This window comes from Peromyscus eremicus, chromosome 9 (assembly GCF_949786415.1).
Source record: "Peromyscus eremicus chromosome 9, PerEre_H2_v1, whole genome shotgun sequence".
Lineage (NCBI taxonomy): Eukaryota > Metazoa > Chordata > Mammalia > Rodentia > Cricetidae > Peromyscus > Peromyscus eremicus.
Window position 1 is genome coordinate 53,508,217 of NC_081425.1, and position 21,782 is coordinate 53,529,998.

General features: G+C 39.0%; 1 long non-coding RNA gene across 2 annotated transcripts in view; it reads right to left on the reverse strand.

Moving 5' to 3' along the window:
* Window positions 1–21,782, reverse strand: part of LOC131919276 (uncharacterized) — a 78,743-nt gene that overhangs the window by 17,046 nt on the left and 39,915 nt on the right. For both annotated transcript variants that reach the window (XR_009381206.1, XR_009381207.1), the window contains exon 3: window positions 20,213–20,370. This is a non-coding gene — a long non-coding RNA (uncharacterized LOC131919276). The remainder of the gene's footprint in view (window positions 1–20,212; window positions 20,371–21,782) is intronic.

Genomic DNA, 21,782 nt, shown 5'->3' on the forward strand with positions numbered 1-21,782 from the left:
ACTTACTAAACAAAGACGACTCCTGTCAGTTCCACTGAGTGAACCTTGCCTTCAGGCACAAGGTCACAAAAAGCATGGCTGAGAGAACTTTGTATGGAAAGTGACTAAGAATCAACTCCCTCATTTTATGGAGTCCCTGAGAGACTGAAAGGGTGCCAAATGAGATTCACCAGCACGGAAGACCCTAAGAGTCCCCAAGGATAACTCTCAGAATGGTAGGAATGATCTGAACTGGAGGTCTAATTTAACGAAGGAAGCTACTGTGAAGAGATTTTATCTAGATGTGCTGCAAATGTGCTTCAGATGTCCTAGCAGAGGGAACAGTGGTGCCTGAAGTAAAATCTCAAAGAGCAGAAGCCCTGGGTGGTCAGGAGTAGAGTGATTGTTAGCATGCACTATGTGGGCAAAGTTGTCCTTCTCAGCAGAGCTCACAGAGGGGTCCACAGCATGTTGGATTAGCAAGACAGTATATTATGTGCAATCCCAGCAGTGGGTAGAATCCCTGTGACAGAACAACCAGGACCCATGGCACCTGAGATCCAGGACCCATCATTCACTTGCACACAGTGTTCTCAATATGGGGTCGGCTTTGAGTCTAGCTAAACCTCTCTACTGAGGCACATCAGAGAGATGGGTGCCCAGGGCTGCAGTGTGATGTCTCTCCTAACTCAAGGTCTGAATATTACACTAATTCTGGTAGATGATGTGAATATTATGCATATTTTCAAGTATAATTTGACTGACATGATAAAGTGAGTATGAATGGGTACTACTGTTTTAAGTACTTCCTTCTCTGTGGGATTATACCTCCTTCCATTTTGATGAAAGTATTGCTCTTATGGGGGACTTACTTGCCAATAATATAGCAAAATTAGCATAATTCATGTTCCAATAGGAGTTCTAAATTGTAGCTAGAGTTTTCCTGCCTGGCCCACGGTCAGGACAAATCTCTCTCACCTGCCAGTCCCACAGCCACTCAGACCCGACCAAGTAAACACAGAGACTTATATTGCTTACAAACTGTATGGCCGTGGCAGGCTTCTTGCTAACTGTTCTTACAGCTTAAATTAATCCATTTCCATAAATCAATACCTTGCCACATGGCTCGTGGCTTACCGGCATCTTCACATGTTGTTTGTCATTGTGGCGGCTGGCAGTGTCTCTCTGACTCAGCCTTCCACTTCTCAGCTTTATTCTCCTCCTTGTCCCGCCTATACTTCCTGCCTAGCCACTGGCCAATCAGTGATTTATTTATTGACCAATCAGCAACACACTTGACATACAGACCATCCCACAGCACTAAATGGTACCCATTGTTTCTGCCTCCCCACTCCCTTACCTTCTACAGCAGGATGAGACATTTACCAGATAAGATTTCTCCTTCATCCTGGCCCTCAGAATGAAAATGAGAGTACAGAGTCATCCTAGCCCAGAATGTGAATGGAAAATACAATGTTTAAAGCCAATAAGATGCTATGGTGATTAACATATCTTGACTGAAATACTGATCTAAAGTTATTGTATTTTAGAGGATGGTATTTCAGTTTCAATATTCTGAGGACTGGTACTTTTGCACACAAAGAAAAATTCCAAAGCCAAGTGGATAAGACATTTTTGAGATGATTATTGGCTTGTATAGTGGGAAAGTCAGAATTCTTTCATCTTAAGGCCCACTGACACCTGCAGAGCCTTTGGTTTTCCCCTGTTTTCTGGTTCATTATTTTTCTTATTGACCCTTCATGAGTCCATTGGTCTCATATGAACAAGACAGACAGGACAGATTATGTGAAGAAACTTCTCTTTAGTTCTGACTGGTCAGATGTTCAAGATTCCCACTGAGTATTCCTTTTTTTCTGTATTTTAAATATTTTCTTTTTATTCTGGGGTTCCAATAAACTGATTGGTTCCAAGTAAGTGAATTTTTGGCCCAGAGTAGAGAATGAAGGTTACATGTGAATTAATTAATTATGAGTTAATAAATATTAATTAAGAAAATGACAGGAATGTGACACTAACAGGTGTTTGCTGTTGAATAAAAAAGAATCTTTTGATGTCAAGATAGATTCGATGTCAATTTTCCTTAACCACTCCTGTAAACCGGGTGAGGGGCAGATTTTTTTGTTTCATCAAGTTTCATGGCTAGGACAGATTTGGTTCCTACAAATAATAGATAGCGAATTATCATCCCCCACTTACACGTAGCCTACAGCCTGGGCACGTGCATGCCTGGTACCTGTGGAGGCTAAAGGAGGGTATTGGATCCCCTAGAATTAGAGTTACAGACAATTGTGAGCCACCATATTGGTGCTGGGAATAGAACCCAAGTCCTCTGGAAGAGCAGCTAGCACTCTTAACCTCTGAACCATCTCTCCAGCTCATCTTGGTTCTTGATGACTGCCACCACAGTTCTTCTGTCATAACTGACTCTTCCCTACTCCCAAGCTGCTGTGCCCCAAAAGCTCTTGCATTTTACCTAGTGACTACTTACTCTGTTCAGATACTTCACATCCACTGAAGTCTCCCCGGTCTTTAGTCTGTTCGTTGCATCCATGACCCATTAACCCACAGAAGATTGGATATTGTGCTTACTTTGTTGACTCTGGGACTTAGTGAAGAGTTAAGCATATAGTATAGTCTTGGTATATATGCCTCAACTGACTAGAGGAAGTAGAATATAGCTAGCCATTTAAAGTTTTGACCTGAAGCCAAGAGACCTGCATCCACATCTCACTGTGTTTGTTCACAGTAGCTGTGTGAACACGGGTATAACTCTGAAACTCCCTGTGCTGCAGCTTTCTCCTGGGTAAACAGAATTACGATGGCATGCCTGTACCCTACTGTGGCTATGGAGATTACATGAGCTGATTTATACAAAGCATACAGACAAGAGCCTGCACCGTGTGCAGTGTTGCCCACTCAACTGTTGGCATCATCGTTACAAATAATAAGCTGTATCTTGTTTTAGAAACACCTATCTCCTCTACATATGCATGGGGCTGGCCCTGAAGGAAAGCCTTGAAAAAAACTGTTGAAAGAAATAGCTGCTAGTGTTGGGAAAATCAAGTGTAATGAATTATAATGGGCTTGGCTTGTTATTCCGGCTTCAGAGATGTGTTCTGTCACCCCAGCAATCAAGCGGCCAACTGATACGGTAAGGAGGAGAAGAAACAAGGAAATAGTAAAAACAGCAATGTTCAGTTATCTTGGAACAACCCCAGAAAAATGTTAAAAGAATTCACATGTCTTACTGTGTATATGTGTATGCTTTAGAACTTACCCATTTTCATCAGAATCAAGAATTTCAATTTTTCTCTGGCGATCAAACAGACAGAATCATTTTTATAGATTAAAGGTCATGCATACAAAGATTTTGAAAATGGTCCATGAGTTGTATGGATTTCCAAATATTTAAGTTTGAAAAAATTCAGCAATTACCTATTGTAACTTTAAAATGATCATTTTCTTATAAATTTTAATTCACAGTGTGTGGGAGATCCTTCTGAAGAATCCTGTTGGTTTAAAATGTACCAATGTTTGAATTATATCTCAAAATAGAAATAGAAACCTCAATAGGTCTATTCACATGTAAAAGACACAATTTCTTTGTCAACCCAACCCCAGGTACACAAAACCTTTATGTCACATACAAATGCATTGTTTTTAGGGGGTTTTCAAACATTTTATCTGATAAATTTAGCAAAGTAAATATGTATGTGAAACTCATTTAGTTGTGTCCTTATTTAAAAAAACAAATGGAAGAATGGATTTTCTAACAACTAAAATCACTGAGATGCAAGTTCTTAAAAATTGTACGTGGGCTAGCAAAATGAATGAATAAAATAATATACCGGCATGATCTTTTATGAGATTCAGACTTTGCTTCATTTGGACAAATATTAACATAACAATTACTGATTCTGCTGAATATGATCTTTTAGATTATATTATTCTTTATAATTAGTGGAACAAAGATTATCTGCATAATGAATATCGGGAATAGATTTACTCATTCAGATTAAACATATTAACACATCTTTAGATGCTGTCTGAAGTATTTATAATCTACAGTTTGCTGTTAGAATACTTGTCACTGTGGACTTTATCATCACCATTATTATTAGCTATAGAAAATGGACTGATATAATGAATCAAAGCTAATGTGTAGATAAAGAGATACCAATATTTTAATACTGTTCAAAGGCTGTGGATCATAGATAGACAAGCATCATCTGAGAAGCCTAGAATGCCTGGAGAAGAAAGCAAATTATGTTGAAATTCTACCAGGTGGTGTGATAAAGCTTTTGTACTTTTCTGAAAATAGACCGAGGTGGTGGATCTTGCCAGGCACTACTTTATAAACAAAGGACACATGGGTGTGCACTATCTTCTGCTCTGCTGGTCTAATGTCCCTATTTGGGCTAGTGCCACACTGCCTCACTTAGCTTATCTTTATATATAATCCTATCCAGGATGTTATTTTTCAAAATTGCCTTGGCTACCCCTATGCACTGAATATTCATATAAACTTTATGATGAACCTGTCAATCACACTGCTGAGATTTTAACACAGATGGCATCTGTTTCATAGATCGGTTTGAGGGCATAGATATATTTACAACATTCTAATCTATGCAAGTAGGGTTGCATATCAACTTTAGGACTTTCAAATAAAATTCAATTATGTTTTAGTTTCCAGTGTAGAGATCGTTTACTGGTTTCTTTAGATATACTTGTAAAGCATTAATACTTTTGAAACCATTACAAATCATGTCTGTTAAGCATGTATGCCTTTGTTTTTATGTGTAAAAAGATTTAAATGAGTTTACTTTACCCTATAATGAACAACACTGATGATCACTTATGAATTCAGTTGTATCCATAGATTCTTTCTATAAACCAATACCATATGTAAATAGAATTTAGTATCTTCCTGTTAAAAACATAAATTTTGGTTCTAATTTTTGCTTTATATCAATGAGATGGGCTACTCCACAACATTCAATAGAAGTAATAATGAATATCTTAATTTAAAAGCAAACCCAAGAGGAATTTTCTGGTCATTTATATACCTTATGTTCATTGTATGAATTTGTCTGATTAATGGCTTTTGGTTTATGTATTAGTTCACGGAAGCTTATTTTGGCTCCATCTTTGCTCATATCCTCAACTAATTTTGAATATAAGACTTTTCCATATACATTAAGATTAATCTATAATTTGTTTTGCTTTTTATTAGTTCAGTGTGATACAATGATATGTTTTCATGATGCACATTACAAACATGTATAGTGACAGCATGAAAATATGCAAGGAGTATATAGGTGTGTTGGATAGTTTTATATCAACGTGACACATGCTAGCGTCATTTGTGAAAAGGAAATCTCAATTGAGAAAATGCCCCCACCAGATGTTTCCGTGGACAGGCCAGTGGGGCATTTTTTAAGTTAATATTGATGTTGGAAAGGCCCTGCTCACTGTGGGTAGTATCACCTCTGGACAGATGGTCCCAGATGGTATAAGAAAGCAGACTGGACCAGTCATGAGGCGCAAACCGGTAAGCAGAGTAGCTCCGTGGCTTCTGCTTCAGTTCTTGCTCCCAGGTTCCTGCCGAAAGTTTCTGCCTTGACTTCCCTCCATGTTAGACTATAACTGTAGCTTAAATAACCCTTTTTATTCCTAAGTTGCATTTGTCACAGTGTTTTGGAAAAGCAGTAGGCATCTTTAAGCCAAGATGGCAGATCTGCAGCCCATCTCTGCAGCCCATCCCTGGATCCCATCTCTGCAGCCCATCCCTGGATCCCATCTCTGCAGCCCATCCCTGGAGCCCATCTCTGCAGCCCATCCCTGGATCCCATCCCTGCAGCCCACCCCTGGATCCCATCCCTGCAGCCCATCCCTGCAGCCCATCCCTAGAACCCATCTCTCTCTCTCTTCCTGCAGACTTCAGAAGCAATTGGTCACTGATACTTTGGTCTCAGACTTCCAGGCTCTAGACTTCATGACAGTAACTTCCTGTTGCTTAAGCTACTCGATTAGGGCACTTCATTATGGTAGACCTTGCAAACTAACACATATTCATTCAAAGTAAAACAAGACAGGCAATGGAGTGAGAGGAGGCTTCCACTCACTTGTCTGTTAATATCAATGCTTAGATTCTTTGGGAGGTCTGAGTTAGCTCATATTCTTATTGTTACCTAGTAATACTCAAAGGTCAACATGGAATACTTAAACTTACAATAAATATAGTGAAAAAATCACATGATAATTATGGGGCTCAAATTGTAACATAACTCAGAGATTTGTTGCTGTGTATCTCTATCAAATGCACATACATACATCTGCATTGACTGTACTATGCTATAATCAGTATGTCTTGGAAAATCACTCTCAATGTCCTTGACCCAGTGGTCTTATCTGGGCTCCTTCATGTAGAATCATCCCTCTGATTCTCAGAGACAAGAGGATGACATAATAAATTTATTTTTGAGCCCCTATAGTGAAAGTCTACACTGTTCCCCATTGATCCTCCTTCATGTGATAACAGTAGAATAATCTAATGTCTCCAGATACCCAATTTTCAGGATCTAAAGTATAGATGAGACCCACTCCTTTGCAGTGCATTTAGCTGTTTTTTCCTGGATGGGTCTGCTGAGTCCCAATACTGACAAACTTTAAAAAAAAAAAAAAACCCTCATATTGTACATTTTCCAATCTGTGCTCTGCAAGTATGCTTGCCTCAGCCACTCATCAATGTTTACAGGTGTGGTTGCTCCCACTATGATGAATGTGCTCCACAACCTGTACTGCCCTATGATTGCTCACACTACACTGAACATGCTCCAAAGTTTGCACTGGCCATTGGCAGGAATTGTGAAGAATATGCTGCAGTAACTCAAAAAGACCCCTTAAATTTTAAACAACTGGACAAATAAGAATAAAGAAACAACTCAGTGCCCCACCCCCCGACATTATTATACAACACAATATACCCTCTCCAGCTCTCTTCCAAAGAGCTACAGTATTCTGGTGTTGTTTCCTACTCAACATCCTTTAAGCACAGATGCCAAAATGGATAAATGATGTATACATAGTTCAAGAAAAGTCAGGAAGCTCACATGGTTGAAATTATGGTCACGGGATCCCTTTTTTCCTTGGCTTGGGAAAAGCTGCAATAACTATTGAACAAGGCAACAAAGAAATACTGTGGCTAGATTGTAAGCAGTCAGGATGCCAGGCTGAGTTTGGACTGGATGATATTATCATCTACACAGTCACCTTAGATTGAAGGATCTTAAAGTAAAGGAGTAATTGACCTGATTGCAAATGTACGAAGTTGCAAAGATAAGTTGCAAAGATTACTATGTGAGAAGTTTTGCAAATAATTCAAATGAGGCTTGATAAAAGTTTATGGTAAAACAGTGACTGTAAAAACAATGGAAAGAGGATGGACTGAGGAAGACAACCATGGAAGAAGTCAGACTTTGATCATTAGTTTGTGAAAAAGAAAGTTCAAGGCTGTGCTCAGTTGTAAACTTAGAGTCCGATAGGTCTGGGTTATGACATTCATTGGTTTGCTCATTTACTACCTCTGTGAACTTGGACCTTGGTTCTATTTCCTCATTTGAAAAAAATTACACACACACACACACACACACACACACACACACACACACACAATATTCTTATGAAAACAAGGTAAGATAATAAGTTATATCAAAGCACATTGCAAGTGCCAGATACAGAACTAAAAGTCCATACAGTTAGTTACAAATTGGATGAGTGATAAGGTAAGGCTTATGCTGGTGTTTCTGAGTGAGCATCCTTCCAGAGATATTCTAGAGGAGATTAATACAAGAGTCATTGATGAACTTCATGATTCAATTATTAGACAAATACAAACCCTATGGCAGACAAATAATTTACAGAGCGTGCCTCACTGCCACAGAATCTCCAGTTACTGATCTCACACACAGAAGTCTGTCTCTCTTCTTTTGATGAATCGATTCTTGCAGAATCCTAGGAGACATTTAACTCTGCAGCCTGGGAAGTGATCCCTGATTAGACTGATGGCTCATTCTAGGCTCTCTCTCCAATCTGGGGTCATGTCCTTGTCATAGCATCCCAGCTGCTCCTCTGCACAAGACACTTGGCTCTCCATTACATGCATCTTAGGATATGTGGTAACCATGGCAATAAATATCAGGAGACACAGCCTTATCCCAGGCTGACCGACCATTTGACCATCTATACTGAAAACTACAATTCCTTCCTTTTTTTCTATTTCAGTAGAGGAAAAATACCATTTGCTGGTGATAACAGCTTCTTGTTATCAATCAGTGCAAGGCACAGATGATAAAATATTGTTCTAACATAATTTGTGGCAAAATGTAATAAGTCTTTTATCTCAAAAGGACAAGCATTTATCAATTTCTATATTGGTCTGGGATTGGAGGTGCCTGCTTACCACTTATATCCAATTTTCTGCATAAAGGAAACATGCAATATTTCCTTAAGAGAAATGTAGGGCTATAAGGAAACTCATTTAAGGAAATTTGAGTGATGCCAATTAAATTTAAGGATCTTCTAGTTCATATCCCTGGCTTTCAAAAGAAGTCCCAGCACCTAGTTTTACACGACTTAACCAATATAGTGTGTCCTTAAAGAGCCAGTTGGACATTTTAAATCTGTCTTTTGATTCTCTGAAGAGCTTTTATGTTTTTCCTCTGCATCTTGCTGTTTTCTTGGAGTGAAAAATATTGGTAATGCTGTCATATTTGCAACTTGGCTTGTGAAGTTTTAAAGATCAAGAAAAACTAACTACATGTAGTAGAAAAGCAATCTTCAGAGTAAGAAGGCTGTGTCAACCTTCAGCATGGGCTACAATCCATAATCTTTCCGGTTTCCACTTTCCTCACTTGTGAAAGGAAACATAGTTATATGCTTGCAGAGCTAGTTTGAGAATTTATTGGAGCTCTTTACACATAGTGCCTGGCATCAAGACAAGCAGTCAACAGATAATTGTCTCTCTTTTGGCTTATTTATCAAATTCTATAAATAAATGAACAGTAATTACGGCAATGAACACAGAAGACGAGAAAGGTGGGGTTGGACTCAGTCGTTGTTTTTTCCTTGTCAGAGAAAAAGACATTGAGATCATCTGTTTAGACACAGTTCTTGTAAAGAAACCAATATTATGAAGCTAGTAGGTGATGAAAACACATCTTTTAATTCTCTGTGTAACACATATTATTGATTTGGTATGAGATGATCAATACCCTGAAAACCTCCCACAATGCCCCACAACGGCTGCAAATGAATATTTCACATGCCACGTAGGGAAAACCCAGAGCTGTGGGAAAGCTGAGAGCAACTATTTTCCTTTGAAACAACTCTTTCCAACAAACTCAACAAGAGTGCTTGCAAGGAGCAGATTTCTCATACAAAGGAGAACAATAGCAATTCAGATTTGTGTGTAAGAAAAAGAACAGACAGAAAAACTGAGTTAAGACACAACCTAATGCCAGTCAAGATGAAGTTCTCTTGGTCAAGAGGAAGGATCAAGTTCCAGTTAGAATAGACACTGCTGGGGGCTGCTTTAGCCAAGTCCTCTTCATAAAACAAAGATCCTTGTGAAAAATAAAAATGCGAGAGTACCTCTTTCTCTTCCCCTCCACCTCCAAGTTCAGCTCCTCAACACCACAGGTTCATGAGGCAGAGGTCTGCTGTCCAGCTCTTTCCTCCCCTTCAAACTCTCCTCACGATCACTACCACATCTCAACACTCTCATTAGAGGAATGTTCTGTATAAGACAGGAAACATGAAGAAGCATGACTCAAGACTGTTTCGTTGGGGCTGGAGAGGCTGCTCAGCAGTTAAGAGCACACAGGGCTCTTGCGGAGCATCTAAGTTCAGTTCCCAGCACCCACATAGGGAGCTTCAGAACTGCCTATAGCTCCAGGTACAGGGAATCCGACTCCCTTTTCTGAACTCTATAAGCATCTGCACTCATGTGTGCACAGACACTTGCCCCCTTGCTTCAGTGTCACACAGACACACAGACACAGACACAGACACACACACACAGACACACACACACACACACACACACAGGCACAACACTTAAAATAAATCTTTAAAAAATGAAAAATGTTTTGCCATTAACCTGTATTTGCTGAGTTTCTACCATAAGCCGTGTTATATGAGTGGAGATTTTATAAGTCTCTGAAAAAATATGGCTGCGTATATGCAAATGTTTTAGATATCAATGTATGTCATAGCTGTGAGTAGCATAATTCTTCAAACAATATTCCTTGTCTCCATTGTTGACCCCAGGATGCTTCCTTGACTTTTCCTGAGTGCTCACACTTTTAACCCCTACATTTGCACTTACAGTTAACAAACAAGTGTAATTGCAGCACATCTGATGGGTCTGGTTATAATAACAAGGGGCAGTGAAATAGTGAAGAAATTTGTCAGATCTCCATTCACTGGCCAATGACGTGAGCAAATTTCATGCTAAAACTAATGACTTCAGCACACTAAAGGAACATTTCCTTGGATTTTAGTTAATGAGTTGTCATGTCTAAGCTTAATATTTTCCAAGTTATTAACACTTTATCCATCATTTCTTGAGACTAAACAGTCAATAAAACAATTAATGGTAATAGTTGTTCCTCTCCAAGACATAAACATTCCTCAGTCATTTTTAAGGTATCTTCATGATGTCTTGGGTGTACAGTAAGCAAGAGACATACACAACATCATATTCATTGCAACCTTGCTGGTGCAAGATTTTTAACTTCAGAAATATAGGAAATGGTGACAATAAAACAAAATTATTAGGGTCTCCAAAGACATTATTTAATTTTTAAGCATGTATAATTTAATTTTGAACAGTAGTTATCTTTAATAACTAGCTCATAAAATTCCTGGTTTGGGACATTCTCATCTATAAGCCAGAATGAGCTGGCTTTGAGTCACCCATTAAATATATGAAACACTGTTCCATATTGGTCTGATAACCACCTGTATGAAATCTATGTTATTACAGGAAAGACCAACATGAGCCTAGAAGATATTCTGGGAAATAAATAAATACATAAATAAGTGAAGTAGGTACAAGAAGACAAAATCACGTGACCTCATTTATATTTATATGTCGAATCAAAATAAAGTCAACTCCTGGAAGCGTAGAGCAAATTGGCATTTGCCAGTGGTGTGTTAGGCATGCTTGTTGGAGAAATGTTGGTCAAAAGATAGAAATTCTCAGTTATGAGGAGTAAGTCTTAAAGGTGTGTTGTGGTCAGCGTGCACTCATTACTTTTCTCCTGACTGTGACAAAATACCTAATGAAAGCTACTTAAGAAAGGAAAGGTTTGACTTTGGCTCCTAGTCTGAGTGTACTCCATTGGGTGGGGAAGCTGCGGGACCAGGAGTGTGAGGCAGCTGGTCACATGTGACTGTAGTCAGGAAGCAGAGAGATGAATGCTTGCACTTATGTATCTTACCTTCTTTTTACTCAGAACAGGGCCCCAGTCCACAGGATGGTGCTGCCCACACTCAGAGTACAGGTTCTCATCTCATTTAACCCTTCCTGGAAACACCATCATAGATGCATTTAGAAGTATGTTTCCACAATGATTCTAAGTCCCGTAGACTTGACAATCTAGATTAACCATCACTCTTTGTAACTATGGTTAAGAGCAATGAGTTGTGAATACAGAGGAGTAGATTTTAAGTATTCTTACCACAAGGAAGTAATAAATGTGTGTGCTAATATATTATTTGGGTTATAATATGGGATCAATGTACTAAACTCCTAAAATAGCCCATATAATCTTTATATAAATCCCATAAGGCCAATGTTTCCATTTTAAAGAAGCACAGGCAGGGGAGATGTCTGATCACATGTTATCTTATTCCGTTTGTGTGGCTAGAGCTGGATCCATGATAAAGGAAGAAATGTGTTTGAAAATAAGTTATACCCATACATGTACACACAAGATTCAAGAACATGGCCCTTCCAGCAATGACTTGGCTCAGGTGAGAGTTTTATGGTAGAAATCATGTATGAGACAAAGAGACCATATGCTAAGGCAGCAGAAAACCCCAGACTCAGTCTTTTTAACCCAAGAGATCAAATCCATCCCATGAGACTAGCATTAATCTCTTCTGATGACAGTGCCTCTGTGACCAACCAAATCTTACACAAAATGTTATCCCTTAACAGTTCTACCACTCAGTATCAGTATTCAGCACACAAATCTACAGCATGGGGTAGTAGGAAGCAAACTACATCCAAATTATAACCCCCAATTTTAAGTAGCAGAGCCCAGGCTTCACCTTGAGATTTCCTGATTCCAAGGTGTATATCTGCAATCACTATACCCAAAGAAAGCTATTCAGTTCCTCATGGTAAAAGTTCTGCTCTTGATTAGACATTAGTCATGGTTGAGCAGGGAGTGTTAAAAACAAGATCCCTCAGAGAAGAAAAGAGAATGTGTAATTAGCAGTATAGTAATGTAAAGAAGTTCACATAGGGAAACAATTCATGCTTGGTCTGTTTGTGAGGCTCCTAGCAGTAGGATCAAGACCTGTCCCTGGCACTTGAGCTGGCTTTTGGGAACCTATTCCCCAGGCTGGGTTGCAGGGGGAGGAGCTCAATTCTGCCTCAATTTGATGTGCCATGCTTTTGTTGAAACCCATGGGAGGCCTGCCCCTTTCTGACAGAAAAGAAGTAGATGGGGTGGGGGTGTGGGTAGAAGGAAGGTGTGGGGCAGGGAGGGAGGAGAGGAGGAAGGAGAAACTGCAATTGTAAAATAAATGACAAAATTTAATTAATAAAAAAAAGAAAAAGTTACACAGAGAGAGAGAGACAGAGAGAGAGAGAGACAGAGAGAGAAACAGGAGAACAGTTATATAATGGGAGACTACACAAGAAAATCCAAGTATTTGAAAATAAGTTATACACAAGCATACCCATACATGTACACACATACACACACACACACACACACACACACACACACACACACACACACACACTTCCATGTGTGCCTATCCAAGTCTATGTGGCAGTTTTCAAAACAGTGCATGAATTCATAAATATATCTAGTTCACATGGATATAGATTACTATCCAAAATTTATATTGCAGTGAAGAGGAAAATGGGTCAAAACAACTCTTCACTCTTAGAAGTCCTGGTTAGTACTCTGCACTAGGAACCTCAAGGTCAGCTCCCTCCCTCATGTGCTATTAGCAACCTCTACTCAAAAAGAAAAATAATTCTATATCAAAAGGAAAATAGCATATACAATATATACATATATCCTCTGGCTTGGTAAAATACAAATTTGGATACGGTATTTAGCAAGGTATAAATACATGAAAAAATTGGCAGACACAAAAGCTCCTCTGACAATGTATCCAAAAGCTAACAATACTTTCCCTTTTGTTGTATGATGCAAGTCCTTTTTTCTTCTCTTGGCCTTTTTAAACATATAGTAATCATTATTAAGTTGCTATTAAGTGTGTGTTGTGTGAATGTGTGTATGAGGGTTCTAAATTAAAATTTTAATGTGTACTATTTTTGAATAAAGAATATTTGTGTGGGTGGACTACAATTAACTGCTTAGAGAGTGATTTCATATTTAATATAATAATATCTTACAATATCAAAAATTAAAAAACCACGTTTAAATTATATTCAAGTTCTTGGGTTTATTAATGGCCTTTCTTTGGAAGAAATTATTTAACTAATTTTGAAGTGGTTCAAGTTTTGAGGATGGAACATTTTATGATCCTCTCTTTTACTTGTGTGGACTCATTAGCTGCTGTTACAAAAACCACATCTTCCCTCATGTGGGAAAGATGTAGGAAATGATATTCTAGATGCTCTGCATTCTATCAGAGATATCAAAGCGTTCTTGGTGTTACTCATCGCTGGCCACTAACAGCCTTGCAGCGTGTGCTTCACACCTGCCCTTTGGAGAGCTTGCTTCAGCTTTATTCATCAGTCACACTCAAGGCGCACTCAAAACAAAAGGAATACTTTAATGAATACCAGTGAGCCACAGCATCAGGCTGCCACGTGCAGCCACAGAGCATCAGTGCATTAAAGTCATGAGGGCTCCTGTGAGCTTGGGTACCAGCTCTGTAGTCTTCTTGAGAGGAGAGGGCCAGCGATGTGTGGAACACAGGAAGCCATGGTGTGAAGGATTCTCCGCAATGTAGACTTAACAAAACTAAATGATTTTCCACACAGTCTCTCCCAATCAGTCTGAAAACTGGAAGTCTTCCTGCATGATTCTATTTTCAAATGCCAAAGTCATATGCATCATCCTATCTATTTGGGGTACAGTAGAGGTAGTACACTTTGAGAGTGAGAGTTAAGAGACCTGGATCCTAAAGCAGCCACCTTATGTGACTTTGAAGATGGATGCTAGACCTCAGATATTTCATTTTTCATTAGCAGTAGAATTAAGTTAAGGCTGCCGCTTTTTGCTGACTCACAAGACTGATGAAAAAACTAAAATAAGTGGGAATATTCCTGGAACAGTGTAAGAGAACCATGCAACTACAGTATATAGGTATTTTGTTTTTTGTTTTTTTGTTTTGTTTTGTTTTAGCTTCAAACATCACTTGTTTATATACTATTTTTTCCACATTTGGAAAAAGACAGTTTTGGGGTTTTTGGTTTTTTGTGGGTTTTTTTTTTTTTGTGCGTGACATCTCTAAAAGGAAACAAAACAACATTTTTAGCTTGTCAGTGGAAAACTATGACTATGTTCTTCACTGCCAGACCCAGCTGTGCCAAATAAGGAATTTAAATTCTATAGTGAACTTTTGAATAGAAGCTAAACAAATGCCTGCTGCTTTTTTCCTACATGGAAACAAGGCTGGAGTCTGACTCCAACCTGGGTAGCCATCCTGGCACAGATCCAGAAAGAGGGCAAAACAGATACACAAAGTTCACTTTGTCTTAGGAGATTTGTTATTTGATTTAGTGTGTGTGTGTGTGTGCGCGCGCGCGCTCCCACACTAAATGGGGGGGGGGGGGACTGATAAACTAGAGGAGTGTGTCCGGTACCCTAAAATAGTATGAGCACCCAGCCACTGTGGGTGCTGGAAACTAAACATGAGTCCTGTATGAAAGTAGCAACCACTCTTAACGACTGAGCCGTCTCTCCAGCCTCTGAGATCCGTCATTTTTCATGCTGGGAATGCATGCAGCATCTCCTCTTTCATCTGCTACTCCACAAATCAGAGATTATTAGGGCACAGGGAAAGTGTCTCATTCATTCTCTTTGTTTTATAACATAGAACTTTGTATAGACACAAATGGCAAAGGTTAATAGATGTGCATTTACTAGTTCTATGTCCCTGGAATATTGATAAGCAGCCCTCACTGTGTGTGCACTGTTCTTTGTAATTCTGCTTAGTAACATCACTGACAAGTCTCGCACAGTCTCCAGGGTGACCCTTCAAGCTAAGCCTAGGATACAGGAAGTACTCCAGTGTATTTTGAGCATTCTAATGATGGCTACTGTCAAACAATGAAGAATGAAGTCTCAGACAGCAAAGCCAACAAAGGTCAAGTATCTAGTCAATGGGGAAATCATGACTTAAACCTGGTCTCTCTGACGTCAGACCCTGTAAGCCGCCTGTCAACGGCCTCCACCTCTCTGGAAATGGTGAAAGTAAAGGGAATGTTCTGTGACAACAGTACCAGCACGGTCTACCATTGACTGTCAGCCCAGCCTTTAAGATCTCTGAAATCCTCTGGCTGTTTTACTCACTATGCATCTCTGTCACCTGACCCAGTTTCAGACTGCTGTCTTCTCATCCCCCTCTTTTCACACTCATTTCATAATATATGCTTGAAGATATCCCTGAAACAGACTGTGATTTCTCTATCAGGAGACGTGATACCCATCCATGTGCTAGAATATTCTTTTGTTCCATTGAAGAATGACTCAGCCTCTTCTGCTAGTTTATGAAATATTGTTCAGTTTTATTCTCTGTGAAACAACCCCTGTGTTTCTATGAGACCTTAATAACACCTAGATGAAACCAGGGAAGTAAAGCTGATCCACAGTGGCGCCACAGTCGTGATTGTGCCGCCATGGTTTAATTAATGCTCCTTTCTGCACATACTTTAGTTTCTGTCCACAACCTAGTTAATGTCCTTTTCTATGCATGTGTTTGTATATCTCTGTGTGTGTCTCTGTGTTGTTTATGGCCCATATAGAGACCTAATTCTGGAGCTGAAGAAATAAAAATATACATAACACATATATGAATGATACATGTATTAAACTATACATTGTTTGAGAACTCAGAAACCATACATGTTACAAAATTTTTTTAAAGACTTTACTCTGTTGCTCAAGCTGATCAGAAATGGATTAAAATATGCCTTTCTCAGCCTCCAGAGTACCAGGACTACAGGCATGTGCCAGGATGTCTGGTAGAGATCTGTTTATGTATGTGTATGTGTTAGTTTATGTGCATCATGTTTGTGTAGGAGCCTACAGAGGTCAGAAGAGAGCCTCAGATGCCACAGAACTAGAGTTACAGGTGATTGTAGCTGCTTCATGTGGGTGCTGGGAATCAAATCTAGGTCCTCTGTGAGAGCAGTAAGTGCTGTTAGCCACTGATTCATCTCTCCAGCTTATTTTTTAAATCAATGCTATGCCATGAGTCTCTTTCCATTACATGAAATATTCTGTAAATGATTATTTAGATAAATTTATATTCATGTTTTGCTTATCATATCAGTTAATTTAAGCAATCCTCTCTTAGTAAATCTTGTAATTATGTTCAGTTGTTAACATAATGATTTAGAGAACATATTTGGAACTAAATACATACTGTTACCATTGTTTCTCTAAGACAATTTCCAGGTTCTGTCTTTACCTACTTTGCAGCATTTCACAGAAGGGAAGGAGAACTCATTTGTTTTACTCTGCAGTTGAATGTATAGAGTCTACATAGCAATGCTGATGTGGTCTTCATTCTAACCTACAATCTATGCTACTCATTGTTCCCGGCCCTTTCTGCTAGACTACGTGGTGCCCCATCCTTCTGAAAAGCAGACCACTCAAGCGCCCATGTGCAGTTTGCACGTTCAAAATGAGTAAGGCATTTTTCTAATGAGAACTAGGAATGCTCATCGCAGGGAAACTGTCATTTTGATGGTGTGGCTGTATTTTGGAATCATCCCTGCATTTAAATTTTTAATTTGCAAAATGCTAGAGGGAGCTTGACACATGCTCTCTAAGTTCCCGAGGTCTAACCATGAAGTGTATTAGCCTTTCTAATGGGCTCAGCAACTTTAAGGGAAAGAAAAATGCATCTATCGATTTGGCTCAGCTGCTTCAATTTGGGAGCTGTCCCAGTAATCTCATTATTGTGGTGTGTATGCTTTTATTCCCTCAGCTCCAGAATTAGGTCTATAGAGAGAGCCAGGAGCTGCCTTCTCAGCAGGACCCCAAGGTATCAAATGCACCCAGGAGCTCTTGCCTCCCCGTTTTCATTAGCATGGGGCACAAATGACAAATACTATTTCTTGACCCTTGAGTTATTTTAGATCCAGAGATTTTTGTCATTCCCAAATTCTGGTCTATATTAACACATGATTTTTATTGTTCCCAAATTTGGGCTTCCTGCATGCTTTAATTTGGAAAGAGGTTTAGATAAATCCAAGCAAACCCTTCTATTGTTTGACTGTTCTCATGCAGTCTCAGGGCTGGCCTTGGGCATTATTCCTGGATCATGCACAAAGAGAGCTGCAATCACTGGAAACGGTGTCAGATATCTTAATATCCTTTCTATCATGGAAATTAATTCTTAAATAAGTGTAATTCCTTTTGCTTTTTCATGCTGCCTCTTTACATAGTTTACTTCTCTGCAAGAAAGAGAATATGCTCACATGCAGGAAACGTGGCTCGCTAGAGTCTCCAGTTCACCCCCCACTCGCCATATGCAGCGCATAAATTTATAATGTGTTAAGCTCCACGAACAGCTGACGATGAAATTCAGCTTCCCAGCCCAGGTTTAATTCCACCTAGACTCTCTGTCCCCTCGCATCAGCTCCATGTGCTGTGAAAGTACCTTTATGACTAATCAAATATCTTCTGCTACAGAGAGTTTAAGGGCTCTTAGGGAGAATGAAAACCTGTGTTAATAAGAGTGTGAGAGGTGCTAACGAAGTGTGCTGGTCTCTATGCCCCCTTCTTTCCTCCATATCCTTGAAAGGTCACGGGCTTTTAGAATGGAAGTTTCCCAGATGGCCAAAGTCTATGACATTTAAGTGTAATGTTGGGTTATAAAGGACCTCTTTACACAGAGAGGATTAGTCCCTACACTGTTATCTTTTTTGCTTCCTAGTTTCCCAAGCAGAAACTCTATTCAATTTCTTTCCATTTGCTTGAGGCAAAATAAGTATATTTAATCTCTTGCAACTAAAATTAAGTCAATTTGAAATGAGGAAGAGATGATCAGTCAACCATCTCAATTTATAGGAAGAAGCAAGTCACACAACTAGATAATAATGTGTGTCCCTTAAATGTCTTCCCCAATAACAAAAAATGGCGCTTTCATCACCCATAGATGGGGAATGATAAGTAAAAGCATATTTGCCTATGCAAGTTATTTTCAGGTCTTAAAAACATCAGAATGAAAAGATTGCTATGGCTTGTCCAACAAAGGAAGATTTTGTTTATTTGTTCAAAAATTCATGACTTCCAACCAAATGACATTCTAGGAAACGTAAAACTATGGAGAAAATGGAGACTCAGTAGTTGCCTGAAATTAGAGAAGAAGAGGAGCACGCAGAGCACAGAGGATTTTTAAGATGGTGTAACTACTCTAGGTGATACTACTGTCATGGTGAATACATGTCATTGTGAATTTGTCAAAATTCATAAAATACATAACACCAACAGTGAATTGGGGTAGTGTAAATTATGATCCTCAGGTGGTGAAGATGTGCGAGTGTAAGTCCATCAGTTGCAAGAATGCACTACTCTGGGGGCGGGGGTGTGGTGTGTACAGGGTCAGGGACTATGGTACACGGGAAATCTCTGTCTTACTCTTAATTCTGCTGTGAACCTAAAATTGCTCTTTAAAACATCATTTTAAAAACCCCTCACTAATACATCTAATCAGAATAAAGGCTGAAAACTGGGGACCTGCCTGTGGAAATAAAGAAAGGAATCCATCTGATGACTGGCTCCTGGAGTGAATTAAGACATAAGAGGAGGAGATCAAGAGAATACTACACAGCACACTGTCATGAATCTGGGATCTTGAAATGCAAGGTGGAAATTGGGAGTTCAATAAGACACCTTAAAGGAATTTTAAAAGGAGATTAAGGGGCTTCCTAAAATAATATCATCTTGGATAAAAACACCTAGCTACTTTCATTCCTAAAATATCACCAAATGACCTGAGGGACAAATAACAGTGGGAGACAGCATGCCTCAGTACTGGAAGTGAAAAGACACTGCTGTTCACAAACTATAAAACAGGAAGCCACATTCTGCTAAATACAGTACAAACAGGAGCATGCTGCACAGCCACACCAGGGGCCGACTCACACCTGCTCTCCTTGGGAAAACAAAACAATCTCCAATGTCCTAACACGAGACAAACCAACAAAGCACTGCTCACAGATCCCAGACTACATAGCCAAATTTAGGTCTAAATGTTAGCAAGTGCTCTCAACCAACAGTACTAGCCACCCCCAGGAGAGCTTTGCCATGAGAAACAGTGAAAATGAAACCTGTGTTTTAGTCCTGATATCCTCTGTTAGACCTTAGACTAATTACTCCTTCTATGTATTTTATTTCCTTAAGTGTAAAATCACGAAAATGACAATATTTACTTGGTGGGTTTATGAAAAGAGGAAACAATGTGTATAAGATCTAAGCAATTGTCCTAAAGGCCCTAGAGAATGGTATATTGAAGGACACAGCATCAGACTAGGCTCCTCTCCTTGTTTCTCAGTATCAAAAACAGAAACATAAAAACAGGACAGAGACTGCTGGAGGCTGAGCAATGATCTATAAATATGCAAGCACCTAGATCCTCAAGACCTTTACACCCACATGCATGTGCTTATTAACCTTAACAAAAGCAAGCAAAAAAATAATAATAAACGTAGGTAAACGGTGGATGGACAGGTAGATCTCTGTCACACCAAACTCACTTCTAGAGACAGGACATGTCACAATCCTGTGTGTGCTGGAACAGTCAATGCTTGGTTTGGTGGGTGAGAGTTTAGGTGGCTGCTGTCTTCTCTCCTTTTGTCACTCATTCCATTTTCTTTAAACATTCTTTATTAAGGATCATGTGAGGTACCTCGATCTGAATGAGGAGGAAGTGCCAAAGAGAAGGAGTGGAGATAGATCGTCTCATAGTGCTCATCTTGTTTTCCTCCACCTCCTAACCTAAGCCTTCCCTTCCACAGGGTGAAGAAGTTCACCCGCCAGAAGACTGGCTCCATCACAGCCTTAGAAGGATGAGAAGGCCATTTGATTTATAACTAGGGTAGAGTCAATTACTATGTATCGGATGAAACACACAACATTAATTTCGGCGATACCTGTTTAAATACTCATCTACTGCCCCCAATATGTCTAATTTTCAGACTTCATAATACATAGTCCTAGCAATACCTCCTTCATGTTGATATTTATTTTATACAAGTGAGTACAAAAGGTCTCAGACAGAGTTAGAAATTTTTTTCAAGTCAGTTTCAAGAAAGTGATCAAACTGATTCTCAGTCAGATCCAACTTGACCCTAGATCCTATAGGCCAGGACTCAGCCACTCACACACACACACACACACACACACACACACACACACACACACACACACAAAATACTTGGAATGCCTCAGGTCCAAAGAGATGGAGACATATTTGCAGTGATTCAAAGTCAGGAAACATTCAGATTAGAAATCAAACACACAGGCTGAGCCTGATCATCTTTCAATAATACCATGTAAACTTTGTTTATTGTCATAACGTAAAACTCGAGGAAAAATAGGAAAGCTGGAGGTGGAGAGATAGCTCAGCAATTAAGAGCACAGACTGCCCTTGGAAAGGATCCAATTCAGTTCCCAAAACCCATACTGGGAGACATACAACCATGCATAATTTTAGCTACAGGAGATCCAACCCCCTCTTATATATTCACATGTACATAAACCCCCTATACATGCACACACATAATTTAAAAATAAATCTTGTTTTAAAAAGAAAGACTCAACATTTTCTTCCTGTCATACATTGATATATGAGTATCAAATTAGTGTATATTTGAATTGTATTGGGTTAGGATGTTTTTTAAAGTGATATTTAAGTTGTTGACTTGAATTTCATAAAAGTAGTCAAATTAATCTTGGCTTGGGAAAATTTCTAAGCCTTTCTGAAATGGTTCTAAACATAATTATGCCATTGTGTATTATATGTGTATGTGTGAAATAGAATTCTCAGCATTGATGATTATAAAATAAAAATATTGATTAACTTGGAAAAATGTCAAATATGCTGTACATCCCACAGTATCTAGTACCCAACCAATCTTTAATTTTTATGTAAAGACAATAAACACTTGCATCACATCTGTATACGAACTTGAGTTTGTCTTCAGTAAATAGTAAAATGCTATGTAAACCAAAGAAGTCTTTAAAAATAAATTCCTTTGTAATTTATTATGAGGAAATGTTTGATTTGCATACATATTGCATATATCTATATATTCTTAGTCACTT